Source organism: Mesocricetus auratus, unplaced genomic scaffold (genome assembly GCF_017639785.1).
Source record: "Mesocricetus auratus isolate SY011 unplaced genomic scaffold, BCM_Maur_2.0 Super-Scaffold_100691, whole genome shotgun sequence".
NCBI lineage: Eukaryota > Metazoa > Chordata > Mammalia > Rodentia > Cricetidae > Mesocricetus > Mesocricetus auratus.
This window is the reverse complement of record NW_024429267.1, coordinates 39,047,764-39,064,502: the sequence shown is the minus strand read 5'-3', so window position 1 is coordinate 39,064,502 and position 16,739 is coordinate 39,047,764. Positions and strand designations below refer to the sequence as shown.

At 38.5% G+C, this 16,739-nt stretch overlaps 1 protein-coding gene across 2 annotated transcripts in view; it reads right to left on the bottom strand.

Annotated features, from left to right (window-relative positions):
• The window catches only part of Stag1 (stromal antigen 1), a 272,956-nt gene that overhangs the window by 178,751 nt on the left and 77,466 nt on the right, over positions 1–16,739 (bottom strand). The gene's annotated exons all lie outside the window — the stretch shown is intronic.

The following is a 16,739-nucleotide window of genomic DNA, read 5'->3' as shown; positions in this document are numbered from 1 at the left end:
AATTAACACAACCTCCAGTTATTTCTCTTTTGTGTTTCCAAGGCACAATCTCATATAGCACAGGCTAACCTCAAACTCACTATGTAGTTAAAGAGTTTCTTTAAACTCAAAAGCCACATGATTTTCTTCCTTTCCTCTCAGATATATCATCCCTTCCTATATTATATTCATTGCTAGTTGGTATTAACCAGAGGTCTTGCTTAAGCATCTTTCCTTTTCAATCATTATACTTTTTGCTATAATTCATTTGAGCCCTGTTCCAACAACCAAATTTCTGCTTCTTGTCTGTAAATCTATCTTTATTCATCTTTATGATGCTGGAGCTAGCCCGTATAAACATTATTCAATTGCCATCTGCTGCATTATTAGCCTTTATAAACAAAGGGTACTATAGGAACACTACACAGCACACTAGGATGGGGAGTGAAGGGTTTTTTCCACATGATTGAGCTTTGTCAACTTGACACTTTAGAGTCCTCCTAGTACTATTGTAGTCAACATAATCATAATTTAATTTGGTTTTTCTAGACAGGGATTGTCTGTGCACATACTTATTTTCTTTTTTTTTTAGGTTCCAAATTTTATTTTATTTTTTGAATTTATTATTTTAATTTGAAATAGCTTGTTTTACATGTCAATCCCAGTTCCCTCTCCCTCCCCTCCTTCTGCACCCCCTCATCCCCCCCAGCCTCCTACCCTTTTGCCATTTCCTTCCACATAGGGAATATCTAGAGTCTGTCATTTCACTCAGGGCACGGGCCAGGCACTCCCCTAAGAGTCCAGGCTGAGAGAGCATCCCTCTTTGTGTTATGGACACATGATGACTGTTTGTATTCCAGGGATAGACAGTGATCCACTCCCCAGGGCCCCATAGGTTGCCCAGGCCTCCTCACTGACTCGCACACTCAGGGGATCTGGATCAGTCCCATGCTGGCCTCCCAGCTGTCGGTCTGGGGTCCAAGAGCTCTCCCCTGTTCAGATCAGCTGTCTCTGCTGGTTTTGCCAGACCATTCTTTGCCAATTTGCTCATCGCTCTTCTCTCTCTGTCACTGGGTTCCTTGGGTTCAGTTTAGTGTTTAACTGTGGGTGTTTGTCTCTGCTTCCATCAGTCACTGAATGAAGGAAGGTTCTAGGATGGTTATGGACATCAAGTTCATTATCAGGAATGGGCATTCGAGGTGGTCTCTCCACTATTGCTTAGCTTGTCAGTTGGTGTCATCCCTTTAGATCACTAGAGGTCACACTGGTGCCTGATCTGTCTTCTCACCCATGATTCTCTCTTCCCCCTGTTCTACCCCCCACTCAACCTTTCTGTTCCCCCATGACCTACTCTCTCTTCCTCTTCTCCCTCTCTCTTCTTCACAGATTCCAACCCCTCACCCCCCCCCGCCACCAGCATAAGCTGTCATCTCTGTTTTTTTATCTTGGTCATTCTGACAGGTGTAGATGGAATCTCAGAGTTGTTTTAATTTGCATTTCTCTAATGACAAGGATGTTGAGCATTTCCTTAAGTGTCTTTCAAGCCACTTGAGATTCCTCTGTTAAGAATTCTCTATTTAGTTCTATACCCCATTTTTATTGGATTATTTGGTCTCTTGATGTCGAGTTTCTTGAGTAACAGCTTACACTTTTAATCCCAGGACTAGAGAGGTAAAAAGGGTCTTCAGTAGTCACTTTCAGGAAATCATTCTCCAGGCACACTGAGGATAGGAGGGCATTCATTTTTCAGCAACGGTGCAGATAGGAAGGCTTTCAATCTCCAGTCAATCTGAGGAGAGGCAGCATTCTGAGGCTTGGTGAGAGCTCATGGAGACAGGATCAGCCCATTTCAGTCTGAGGTACGGTAAGGGTCTAATGGCTTGGCTGCTTTGCTTTTCTGATCTTCTGCTTGAAGCTGACACCCAATATCTGAGTCTTTTTATTTATCAAGGAACACACACATCTCTGTTACTCTTTTAGATTGATTCAATGTCTTGTAGCCCTGGGTAGCCTTGAATTCAGAGATCCATCTGCCTTTGTCTCCTGAGTCCTGGGATTGAAGGAGTATGCCACGACTGCAGGGTTTCTATGGCCAACTAGTATGGCTGCTTTGCTATTTTGATCTTCAGCTTGAAGCTTGAAATCTAGTATCTGTCTCTGGATCTTTTTATTTATCAAGCTACACACACAGCTAATGATACTAATTATCCATATGAGTATGGCACTGATGATTCATACTCATAGTCCAGGCTCCTTAAGTAAAACCAATAACCTCACTGGTTCACCAAAGAGGAGAATCATTCCTCTGTCCTGTCTCTGGTGTTCTGTCTGATGATAGCAGCAGTTAACATAACAGGTAGCACATCCAGAATCAATATTATGGCTCATGGTGTCTCAGTAATTTCCTAGCAATTCCAGGAAATGATAATTATAGACCCCACTTTTCTGGAATTATATAAAAACACTACCTATGTTCTCACAACAGCATTGTAAAGATGATATAAATAGGCTTGATACAAAATGCACACTCAGTACAAGAAGGTTATTAGATATCTTTTACAGTATTCTAAGCACTGGAAGAATAATGTAACACTAAAAATGATATCACTAGTTCTCATGGCACTTCCAATTCTGATCCAGAAGGTCAGGCTGGTAAACTTTGGATACACTGATGCTTCAGTTTCCACATAAACTACACCTGGTGACAAGAATAGTTACTATCTTAATGCTTCAAAAGGTGTCAAATATTTCATTTTTGCTTACAGACAAGGCAATGTACTACAGAAACTTTAAAACAATTCATTCTAAAATTTCACACTCAATTTTCCATCTTGAAACAAATTGTATCACGAATAATAAAAACCCAGAGACAGATATTGGGGTTCAAGCTGAGAATCAGAAAGCAAAGCAAGCAAAGCAGCCAAGACACCACAAGCTCTTACCTCTACCAAGGCTGGGGCAATCCTGTCCTCAATGTGGCTGGAGACTACTTGCCTAAAATTGAATGCCAGCTCTGAGACCCTGCTCCTGTCTTATATTCTTCTCTAATGCTGAGACTAAAGGCATATGCCACTACCGCCAGCTTGTATAGCTAACTAGTACAGCTTCTGAAATTAAAGGTGTGTACCACCACTGCCTGACTTCTATGGCTGTGGCTAGCTTTGCATTCTGATCTCCAGGCAAGCTTTATTAGATCATAAGCAATACATCACCACATCTAAAATTTATATAAAAGCCTAAAAACTACTACAAGAACTGTTACATAAACTTCATTGAAATTTGCCAGTTTTCAATATTCTAGCATTTGTTTGCTTACTCACCCTCCATCTCCACATTTTTGAATCATTTGAGAGTAAAATACTAACATTAGAGCCCCTAAATAAAGGGTTTCTTCTATTCTTCTATATACCATGTACAACTAAACTTGGTAATTAACATTAAATTCTTCTACCTAATCCACAGATCCTAAAAAGTTTCTACAATTATCATAATTTTTGTAGAAGGCACAGGGGGTCTCTGTGCTCAAAGACATGCACTAGGAGAATCTGGAATATTAAGCACACATGGTTTTTCCTTCAAGGGAAGGAAAGCAAAGCCCGTTTTCCAACCAGAAGACTGGAGCAGACAGGCTTTCTAGTCTGGTGACCTTTATGCAATCCAGCACCAGACGCATTCTTATACAATTATAGAATCAATCTTTATTGGAGTATCACAAGTACTTTACAAAGAGTTTTCATATAGTCATGTCAGATCTATATTTAACTTATTTCCTTCCACAAAGAGATTTAGAAATTCGTTCTTGTGTTTGCCGAACCCAGTTAAACATCTCAAGAACAGTTTTCACAAAACAGTGCTGTGTTTTAATGAGCCTAAAAAAAGATTCCTGAAGTTTGACCCAACCCTGACTACTGAGTTGTGTTGCGCCACTCTGCCTTCATTTCTCTCAGCAGCTGGTGAAGATCACAGAACAGACCCTCCCACCCACCCCACGCAAACTTTCATAGTAAATGACCCAAACTGAGCTCAAGTATGTTTGGTGATACTTAATAATATCTCAATTTCTTTTAACTCACTGAAACACATAAATGAACCCAATTGCCTTTGGGGCACTGTAATAGAGTTGACCATTGTTCAAACTGCTGTTTAAAAAGTGTTTTAAAACATTCTATGGTTAATAGGAAGCTCTTAGTGTAAACATTTCTTCTGACATTAGTTCTCCTATAAATAAGCATAATACAGGAATGTGGCTATTTGATATACCTAATTTGGAGATATTGGACTCTTTTCTGATGAACTGGCTGCTTGAAAAAAAAAAAAAGAATGTCAAATAGTCAGACAGACTCCCTTCTACTTTTAGAAAGCCTGGAAACTGCAGCTGCTACATAGCTCCAGTTCCTAAAGCAATGATTCTCAACCTTCCTAATGCCACCCTTTAATACAGGCCCTTGTATTATGGCGATTCCCAACCATAAAATTATGTTCATTACTACTTCATGACAAGAATTTTGCAGCTGTTACAGATAGTAATGTAATACATGTTTTTCCAATGGTCTTAAGTGACCCATGTGAAAGGACCATCCAACCTCCAAAGGGGTCTTGAATCACAAGTTGAGAATCGCTGTCCTATAGGTGTGGTCTCTGATGTTATCACTTCAGTTTACATTGGACTTTCTGTCTCTACAAGTCACAGAAACTCTAGATGACAACTCAGCCTTTTCCATTCTAGTCAGAAGGGCAGTACTTTCTCTAGTGGCCTAGCAGAGAGAACATTATGATAGGTACAAAAGGGAGCAGCGCCATGACTGGTGTAAATGAAATGTTACAATTACATGAATGCCTACTGTAATTATTGTAAATTCCCCATATCTGACTATATATGCAGGCTCTGTGGCACAGCTGATGAGCTGGATGGGACACACTTCTTTTGCTGACTCTCCCTAGGTTACAACATTAGGCTCCCCCCAAAATTCAACTTCTCCTAACATTCTCTGCTAGATAGTAATAGAGAAAAAGGAACAGTAGTGACCACAGAATAGATACTATGACAAATGCAGAAGGCTGAGTCATGACATCCAAGACAAAACTAATGCAGAACCTTAAAAAGCATATGACAATGGCATATCTAGGGAACACTCTATGGCCAACCTCATGGCTTATTGTTGGGAGAGAAGAAGCCACAGAAACTTAAGGCCCTGGCAGCAGCAAATCTGCAGTCTGGAGAGTGGTAACAAGAGTGGCAGGAGCTAAATAGTGACAAAACCAATAGCAGCCACTATCACATTGACAACAGGAGCAATATACCTTAATAATAACTTGTTTAAACTGGGTTTTGCAAGATTTCTCATTAAAAGTTTAGAATTTAAAAAATATTTTTGTAAGATAATACATAAATAGCTCCTTATCAAATGTGTGCCTGTGTTCAGCCTCCTGAGCTCTTCATTGCAGCTCAGTTAACCTCCAATAGGGGTTTCATATTTTGAATTTATTTAATATGTGTCTGTGTAGAGTATGTATGGAGGTCAGAGGGCAAATTACAAGGATTGGTTCTATCTTTCCACCATAAGGATCCCAGATATTAAAACTCAAGACCTTGGCTTGGCCATAGTAAGTGCCTTTATCCACTGAACCAACTCACTGGCCCATCACAATACTTTTCACATAGTTTGGAAAGATTTAAACTTTTTTCTTTATGAGAATTCTTTCTTTAAAAACACACACATAGACAAGTAGGCAAATTTTAAAAGTCTACATGTTATCTTTACTCATTTAAAGGAGTCTGTGAATGCATTAAGGTAAGACACAATAAAATTAAAAAGTACTACTTTTATTGCTATTTAAAAATTTAAAATCATCTGACCATTTCAGTTATTAGAAAGCAGATTTTCTCACTAAATATATTATTATTTATTCACAATATAGTTATTAATATTATGTACCAAACAAATGACAAAAGTTGACTGGCTACCAATCACCATAAATAGCTTTTAAATAAATAGCATCACTTGAGATGTACTTTTGTAATGACCTATTAAGATTTTGCCAATCTCAACAGCTTCATGTGTGCACACAGACAGAGGAAGAGGGAGATGAAGAGAGAAATTAAGTGAATCAGATACAGACAGATACATTTGTGGAATATTATTTTAACTGTGTAAAAATGTGTTACATTTGTTTATGCTGCATTTGTTTAAATATGTAAAGATGTTTGTTTCACCTTGCCTACCTAAGGCACCTGATTGGTTTATTAAAAACCTGACAAGCTAATAGCTAGGCAGAAGAAAGGTAGGTGGGGCTGGCAGACAGAAAAATCTAAAAGAGAATGAGGAAGAAAGAGGGACATACCTGGGGCCAGAAGGCAGGCAGCCACCCACCAGCCAGCCAGCCAGACACTGGAGGAAGTAGGAAAATAGGATGGATGGATAGATGGATGGATGGATGGATGGATGGATGGATGGATGGATGGATGGATAGGAGGGAGGGAGGGAGGGAGGGAGGGAGGGAGGGAGGGAGGGAGGGAGGGGGTTTGGGTAAAAAGCCCAGAGGCAAAATGTAGATGAAAAGAAACAGGTTAAATTATAAGAGCTAGCAAGAAACAAGCATAAGACAAGGTCGAGCATTCATAACTAATAAGAAGTCTCCGTGTTGGGCTGGAGAGATGGCTCAGCGGTTAAGAGCACTGGCTGCTCTTCCAGAGGACCCAGGTTCAAATCCCAGCACCCACATGGCGGCTCACAACCGTCTATAATGAGATCTGATGCCCTCTCTAGCCTGCAGGCATGTGTGCAGACAGAACACTGTATACATCATAAATAAATAAACATTTAAAAAAAAAGTCTCCGTGTCATGATTTGGGAGCTGGCTGGTGGCCCTGAAACAGAAAGTCCAGCACAGATACACACCAATACCTAAGCAACACATCTCTCTGCTTCCTGTGCTAGGATACAATATAAACAGCCATCTCAGTAACTTGAGGTCATGCCTCTTCACTCCCTCCAAACTCTGAACCAAACTGAACCAATCCTTCCTTCCCCAGCAAACTTGTCAAGCATTTGGTCAAAGCAACAAGCAAGATAATTAACACAGGTAAAAAATAAACTCCTGTACTTCATATTCCATAAATAACATAATAAGAGAGCTATCTACAGTTCACGGGCCTAGTAATACAGAGATACATAAAGCACTCTTTATCCTTATGCCTTATTCACCTGATTTTATATGAACACTGAGAGTGAGGATAGTTGCTATCCAACTACAACTAACATATGATGACATGTTTTGGGGTATCTTAACACAAAATTGGTGTGTGTGTGTGTGTGTGTGTGTGTGTGTGTGTGTGTGTGTGTGTAGGGGACAGAAACAGAAACAGAGACAAATTTACACAGTTGCAATTTTAAAGAGAACCTAAACTATTTCTGGCATAATGGCAAATGTCTGTGATCCCAAGCATTCTAAAGCATTAGAATCATGAGTTTAAGGAAGCTCAAGCTGCAAAGGAAATATATAGCTACATATATAATAACAAAAGAAATAAAACTTTAATATATTTACTCTCTACTAAAATTTGTTTTCAAATAAGTTCTGGAAGGTCTTCTAAAGAGAGGAAGATTAACAACAGTAATCAGGAAAGGTTTCACAGAAAAATAAGCCACATGGTGGTACTTCACTGATTTATAAACTGGTCTATTAGTATTACGAAGAGTGGCATAGCTATAATTTAGAAAAAGGTTACAAGAAAGACAAAAGAACAAGTAAAAGTCATATATAGACTAATGTGATAGTGCTCATTACAAGTCCAGCATTGAGGATGCTGAAGCAGAAGGACTGCTGTTAATTTGAGGCCAGCATGAAATGAATAACAAAATCCTATCTTGAAACACTAGTAAAATCCTACCTTGAAATGGATAAGGATAACTGGTTAGAATCAGGAAACACAATAAAATATTAGAATGCAAGGTCATCCATCACTTGCTTTTGGACAAAGTAAGATCATCTTGATAGCATTAACAATAATAGGGAGAAAGGTAGAAAAATAACACTGTATATTCCAATAAAATAAGTATTTATGGAAAAGAACATTACAAAATAAATATGAAAATTAATATAAAATACTGTTTTAAATACGAGTTTTGCACAATTTATAAAGTACAATTTTTATTAATAAAATCATATTAGTCTGTTATTATCTCTTTGCATTCATTATCCCATAGACATAAATGATTATGATATAAATTTTTAATTTTACATCTGCTACTAGCCAATGCAAATAATAAAATTCAATAATGTTGAAAATATATGAACGAAAAATAGAAGTGAAATCAGAATTATATTATTGTCTGGACTTTCATAATTCTATCATGCGGTAGCTTGAATGTAAATGCCCCCATAAGCCCATAAAGAAAGGCACTATTAGGAGGTATGGCCTTATAGAAATAGGTGTAGCCTCTGCTGGAGGAAGTGTATCACAATGGGGGTAGGCTTTGAAGTCTGTTTTGCTTGTTTCTCTTAGTATGACTTTCAGAACATATCCTGCTACTTGCAAGATATAGGCCCTTCAGCTACTTCTCCAACACCATGTCTGCCTACACACCAGCATGTTGCAATATGATGATAATGGACTGAACCTCTGAAACTGTAAGCTACTACCTCAACTCCTTTATAAGAGTTGGTGCCTCTTCACAGCAATAGAAACCATAATTAAGACAGAAACTGCTACCTAGAGTAGAGTACTGCTATGATAGGCTGGACCGTGTTTCTGTTTGGAGGAATTTGGACTCAGTTCTTTGCGTTAGGAAAGCAATGTAACGCTTTAAGCATCACTTATGGACCATACTAGTACAGCACAAAGACAGGGGTGCTAAGAGTTACTTGAACTGGGGAGGTGGGGGGGGGTCACTCAAGAGGTTTCAGTGGAGAAGAATTTAGTATGCTGCCTAGACATCGTTGTGATATTTTGGTGCCCTTTACCCTTATCCAAAGAGTTTGCCAAAAGCTAAAGTGAAAAGTTATGAACCAATTCCATTGGCAGAGGAACTCTCAAAACAGTCTAGTATAGACTCTATTGTGTGGTTATTAGAGGTAACTCAAATGAAGATTTGTAATCAAAAGGAGCAAGATGAGCAGAGTAACTTACAAAATGTGAAGTTTGAGGACAAAAAGAGTACCAGGAGGTAGAAAGGAAATAAATCTTGTGTTCGAGGATATAAATAGATTAAGAAAAAGAAAAAAAAAAAAGAAGTGATGACCTAAGGGCAAGATGCCACCCAGATAGCTAAATTTCCAACTGGTGAAAGGGAACTAAAGAAAACCATAGAGTTAGTACACACCTTTAATCCCAGCATTGGGAAGGCAGAGGCTGGCAGATCTCTGAGTTTAGGCCAACCTGGTCTACAGATCCAGTTTGAGGATAGCCAAGCTTAGGCAGTAAAGGACAGATGTAATTAAAAGAGGGAACCATGTTCCAGTCACAGTAAGCATCAGAATTTGGCAGCTTTGGCCATGTGGTTCTGCCTTTAGAGCTAAGGATAGAAGAAATGGGTTATGGAACTTGCCTCTGTGCCTAAAGAAAGCCTCTGAAGCCAGGCATCTGTCAGGGGTGTCCCGGAATGGAGGTCCAGAGAAACCACTGCTTGAAGCTGCGAAGTTGCAGACTGGATTGCATTGGCGACTTGAAAATTTTGGAGATGTCAGAGCCATAGGATGTCTACTAAGGAAATCTGCTAACAAGGAGTGGAACCAGCCCAAGAGAAAGATGTGTGTTGCAGTCAACAAAGGTGAAAGAAATGGTGATATGAAGAGCATTTTGATATCACACATGGAGATGGAGAGTTTGGAGTTTACCAGCTGGTTTTGGTCTTGTTCTGGTTCAGTGTTTCCTTGCTATGCTCCCTTTGCTGCATTTTGGATTGGTAATGTATTGAAGAGATCAGACCCTCACCCAGCCCCTTTAGTAGCCATGACAGGCTACAGAAAAGACCCAGAAAGACAAAAGGCCACTGACTCAGCAACATGTGATTGCCTGAACTTGCCAGACATCCTAGTCACTAGGAAGTCAAGATACCCTCCATGTGGCAAGGAACCAATCAGAAGTTAGCTGGCGGGCTCTGGATATACTTAACAGTAAAAATGACAGAACATAGCAACCACCCTGGGAGAGCCAATAACCCATAAAAACTAGTTTACCAGTCAACACAAGACAGGTTGCCCAAGCCCAGAAGTGCACCAATCCTGAGAATGTTGCATACCCCTAGACACTCCCCTTATACGCCACAATAAATTCCTGGCCTCACATTTCCCCCATCCTCACTCCACTCACCATGATGAACAGACAATGGGCCCGAGTTAAGATAGTTAACTCATTAAACAATAAAAGACTCTTTGCTTTTGCATCGGAAGAGGTCTCTTGGTGACTTTGGAGTTCACAATTTGGACAAAACAGTATATCCTGTGCCATTATGTGTTGGAGGCTATGTGATACTTTTTGACTTTGATTTTATAGCAGATTACAGTTAACAGATTGCATGGATCTCAGAAGAAACTCTGAACTTTGAACTTTTAAAAATTGTTGCAACTATGATAGATAATGGGGACTTTTGGACTAAATAAATGCATTTTGCATTGTGTTACTATTAAAAGCTTATGGGGCCAGGGAGTGGAAAGTGTTAGTTTGAATGTAATTACCTCCAAAGGCTCAAGGAGAATGACACTATTAAGTGTGGCCTTGTTGAAGTAGATGTAACCTTGTGTGTCACTGTGGGGGCAGGCTTTGAGGTCTCTTCTTTCTGCTTCCCTCATTGTGCCTTTCAGACAATTTCCTGATGCCTGCAAGATGTAGGACTCTCAGCTACTTCTCGAGTACAGTGTCTGCCTGCATGCCACCATGCTCCCTACCATGATGATAATGGACTGAACCTCTGAACTTTAAGCAGTCACCTTTACAAGAACAAACTGTCCTTTATAAGAACAAGGGGGAGGAACTTGTCTTGCCTCAACTTGATAATGACAGACTTGGTTGACTCCAATGGGAGGCCTTACCCCTTCTGAATGGAGATGGAGGAGAAGTGGATAGGGAGATGGGAATAGAGGGGAGTTAGGTGGAGGCAACGGGAAGAGAGGAAGGAGGGGTGACTGTGGTTGGTATGTAACATAAATTAAAAAAAAAGAGTTGCCATGGTCAGTATTTCTTTTCACAGCCATAGAAACCCTAACCAGGCCTGGTAGCACATGCCTTTAATCCCAGTATTTAGGAGGCAGAAACAGGTGGATCTTTGTGAAATCAAGGCCACCCAGGGATACACGACATTGAATCAGTCTAAAAGAGTAACAGAGCTTACACCTCTAATCCCAGCACTAGAGAGGTAAAAAGATAGGAGCAGGGTCTTCAGTAGTCAGTATCAGGAATTCATTCTCCAGACACACTGAGGATAGGCAGCAGGATCAGCTCATTCAGCCTGAGGCAGTGGTAAGAGCTAGTGGCCCACTACTTTGCTTTTCTAATCTTCAGCTTGAAGTTGGAACCCCAATATCAGTCTCCAGGTCTTTTATTTTTCATATTACTGATTTAATAAAGTTAAATATTAATTCAATAAACATTATTGAGCACCTCCCAAAGATAAAATTCTAGTCAACAGGAATAATATTTGTCTATTTGTCTGCATGAGTCTGTACTGAACACACAGACACAGAGATATCTTTTTCTTCCATGTTTCACTAACAAAACAGTATATCTATCTGCATACCAGCTACACTATACTAGGTTTTATGATCTGTGAGTCAGGAGGATATATGCAAAAACTGTACCACCTTATATGAAAAATAGTTAAGCATTCAGGGACCTGTTATCCCTGGAGCATCTTAGAACAGATATCCCCAAGAGATACTAAGGGATGACTATACTATGTTAGATAGCAATAATATAAAGGTAATAAAAATATGTATACCACCACTTACACATGAAGAGGATTTGTAATAGTAAATGCCATCCTTATGGAAGGTATCAATGAAAAAGAGTGATATGAGCAAAAATTGAAATAAAGAAGAGTGGAATCAGTATAGATATTGGGTACATAACCAACAAAACCCAGGGAACATTCTTAAACAGCACCCAGAAATAAGAAACAAGCTTCATAAATGTGATAAAAAGCATACTAATGACAGTTTGTAGTTTAAAAGCAATGATAAAATTTGCAAAAATCATTTTTGTAGAGTTGCTAAGGGATTGGATACCAGCTGAAGAAGCAAACTAAGAGTGGTGATTGTTATTCCCTGAACAACTAACTGCAGAGAAACTTGACCCTGCACAAAAGTGTTAAGCAGGATATAAGCTGAGAAATTTCATTTTTGAAATCTCTGTGGTCTACCAAAAAAAATTTAAAAGAATTGCATAGACATCTGGATACAAATCTTTACTCCAAGGGAAAAGCGATGTTTATTTCCTGAGACAAATGTCTGAGGATGTCAGCCTAAGTCCTAAGACTGCATATAGATTATAAAGAGAATGATGGCTATAGTTAGATATGACAATGTATCAGTCAAATCACAATGTTATGATCATCAAACATTGTTTCAGTTTAAAGATTACAGACATTTTATTGCATTTCAGATACCACACAACAATGTGGAAGCTGTGATATGAGAAAACCTATGGGTATCATTTTCAAATACCATATACTTACTAGCTTGCGTCTCTTAAACACATACTAAAAATATAATTATTTCAAAACACTTTAATTTTCATCATTAGTATGTTGATTGTAGTGACATTTGTTATTGGTACTGCTACTATTTTAGGGTGCTATGAACTACAAAACATACAAGATGACAACATTTATAGTTAGAGTGCTGATAGCTCCATGATTGAACATCACCCTTTATCTTCTCTTTACACTTTCATTATTTCCTGAGCTGCAGTTAATATGGAAATTGAGTCCATAACAACCCTACACTAACTTCTCAGTGTTTAAGAAGCCACATCTCTTATTTAAAATCTAAAGGTTTGTTTTTCTTTAAAGATAGCATGGAGTTGTATGTTTTTCTCCCCCCCTTTTTCTTTTCAATGGCAAAATTTCACTGTACAGTTACGCTGGTCTAGAACTCACTATATAAATCAGGTTGGGCCTAAACCCGGAGATCTGCCTCCTAGGTGCTTAAAGGTGTTCACCATTTCACTCAAATTAAAAGTTCTAAATAACTGTGTATGGTAAAAGATATGTCAAAAGCTATGGAAGGCAAAAGATAGACCTCTTTCACCAAAGAGTTTAATCAAGTTTGGATGCAAAGAATATGCTCTGGAAATTAAAGATGCTGCTGAAGTAAATACACGAATTTAAAAAAAAAAGTAAAATGTCATTTGATGATGGTATGGAGAAAGCTTTAGTGGCTGAGACAAACTAAAGTAGCTGCAATGGTCCATCAGTACAAAGCCTGATTCATAATAAGGCCCAACTCTCTTCAAATGCAAGAGGAGTAAGGAGCAGTAAAATAGTTTGAATCTAACAGATTGGTTTAAGGAAAGGTGCCAATTACAGGCTGGTAAGACCTTTTAGTTTGTAAAATGCTTGCCTAGGGAAAATAAAGGAATGAGTTTGAACCTAAGAACCTCTGTTATAAAAAATCATAAATAAATATTAACTGGTAAGGGTGATGGTGTGAGCTTGTCTCAGGACTAGGGAGGTGAGGGTGGGAAGATCACTGAGGTTTGCTAGATAACCATCCAGCTTTATCAACAGGTTCTAGGGCAAGTCACAAACCTTGTCTCAAAGTCACCTGAGGAACCACACCTGACCTCACATTAAGTGTGAACACGTATGTACCAGCACACAGATGTAAATCCACCCCTTACACAAGCATACAAATAGGCACTTGTACACACACACACACACACACACACACACACACACACACACACGGTGTCATCCCACAAAAGAAAAGCACAAAGTCGAAGTAGTACAAATGAGAAACTTCAGTAAGTTATCTTAAATATCTAACCAAAATGATCAAAGAAGATGGTTATACTAAACAACAAGTTTTTTCCTTTTTCTATTTTTGTGTGTGTATGTGTGTGTGATGCATATGTACCCGTGTTGGGGGAGCATAGACATGTAGAGACCCATTAGTGTACATATGGATGGAGCCATGAGGGGTAAGAAGACACATTTAACCATCCTTCAAGCCTCAGGGCAACCCAACTCCAGTCAGAATACCCCAGCCTCCCTATGAACAACATTCCTGTGAAGCGGCAACCCCCTTCCCTGTGGCTAACAATTTCATTTCCCCGAAGTTAATTTCCTGAAGTCAATACTACTCACACCATTCCTACACATTCTTGTTTAACCAGTAACACTACTTAACTGAAATGGGACTCAGGTCCTTTCCCAACCTAATAGCCCTAACCTGGAAAAGAAGTTTGTACATTTACCTTCTCAGATGACATCCTTACTCAGGTTTATTCATAAATAAACCTGTTCCAACCAAGCAGTCATTTCTTTCTTTTCATCTTAAAATTTTAAATTCCTTTTCTACCTTATTCACTGAAGTATGGTCTCTCAACCAAACATATAACGTGCAGATACGGCTATAGCCATCCTGCTGCTGGGGATACCTTATGTCTATCTTCTGGAACTGAAATTACAAGCAGGCTACTAATCCCACCTGGTAGAAACTAACCCCAGTCCTCATGCTTTACCCACTGAATCAACCCTCAGTGAATAAATAATGAATTTTATTGTAGATTAAATAGCATCGTAGAATAAGACACCATCTAGACCTTTCATAGGCACTCAAAGGTTAAATAAAGGAAAGGTTAACTGTCTTGTTCAGGACTAAAACAAATGATGACTTTAAGCTTAAGTCAATGCTCAATTACCATTCTGAAAATCTTGAAGCCCCTCAAAATTATACCTAATTGACTTTGCCTTTGGTCTATAAATAGAGCAATGCCTGAATAACAGCATATCTGTTTACAATCTGGTTTACTGAGTATTTTATGACCCCCATTAAAATCTACTGTTTAAGATTCCTTTCAGGTAAGTACTGCATGCTGACAACTAACTGTTCATTTTAGAGCTATGATGGGAGATATATAATGAGATTAATTTCATGCCTGCTAAGTAACATTCATAACCTATGAGTCAGGTAATGTTTTAGTTTTTGAACCTTTCAATTTAAGAAATACTGAGGCAAAACTGCCAAAGACAGTAATCCGGCTGACACATCTAGACAAAGTACACTCAAAACCTACACACTATAAAGAATATTAGTCGTTTATGTTAGGAAATCAGAGTATCAGGATAAGAAGTATTACATTAGATGAAACCAGTTGTCAATAATGTCTTTGGGAAATTATCACATATGAGGCAGAAATAATAAGTAGAATTAGAAATAGGGTGTATGTGGTAAAAATAACTGGCAAAGTCTAAAAGTTTGAATTACTATAATCTCCCCTAGGAAGTCTACTAAGTCTATCCCATCATCTCACTGAGGCAAGACCAAGGCACCTACTCACCCGCACACCCTTGTGTCTAGACTGGACAAATATTACTCTTATACCACAATAAAAAAAATTTAAAGAAAGAAGAAGACAAAAAAAAGAAGATGACAACAACTATAGGCCAATATTTCTGACAAATAAAGAAGCAAAACTGCAAATATATACTAACAAATTGAAACCAAACACATGGAACAAACATTACTTCCCAGGATCAAGCAAGATACACAGTAATCAATAAATTTTCACACATGATAAAGAAAATAAAGGACAAAAACAAAAGATCCATTTCAATGGTTAGATATAAATCATTTTATAAAATCCAAATTTTCTGATTAAAATTCTCCCCAAATTATTTAGGGAAGAAATATGATTCAATTATAAATAAAGGCCACATTAAGACAAATAACTAATACAAAACAAAACAAAAAACAGGTAATACCATACTGAATGGGAAAAAGTTTTTTTAAAGCATTTTCTCTAAATCTAGCATAAGACAAGTACGACAATTTTTCACCAGATTTGTTCAATACAACACTACAAGTGCTAGTCAAAGAAACCAAGAAATAAAAATGATCCAAATAAAAAAGGAAATCAACTTATCCATTAGCAAGTACTATAAACACGAGTGCACGCATGCACACACACACACACACACACGACAGAGAGAGACAAACAGAGAGAGAGAGAGAGAGAGAGAGAGAGAGAGAGAGAGAGAGAGAGAGAGAGAGAGAGAGAGAGCAAAAAAAAAAAACAGACTAAGAACTATACCAAAAATCTGACAGGACTTCCAAAATTACAACTAAATTAGAAATTAGTATGCAAAATCCATCAACATTCACATATATCAACAAGGAACAGGAATGTTGCTACATGCTTGTTATTCCAGGTCTTGGGAGGCAAAAAGCCAAGACTTGTCCAGGTTTCATGAGACTATCTCTAAAACATAAAAAAGGGAGCTGGAAGGATAGTTTCATTGGTAAGACACCTGCTATGCAAATAGGAGGAGAGTTTATATGCTCAGCACTCTAATAAAAGGTAATGCATAATGGCACAAGTGTCTGTAGCCCCAGTACAAGGAAGGTACACAAAGGAAGAACTCTGAAGCTTACTGGCCAACCAATTTAGCTAAATCACTGAGCTTCAGGGTTCAGTGAGAGACCTGTTTCAAAAAAAATGATAGTGGAAAACAAAGGAAAGATACCCAACTTCAACCTCTGAACTTCATTCATTGTTCATGCCCACCCCAACCCCAACTCCACAAATGCACCTGCATACC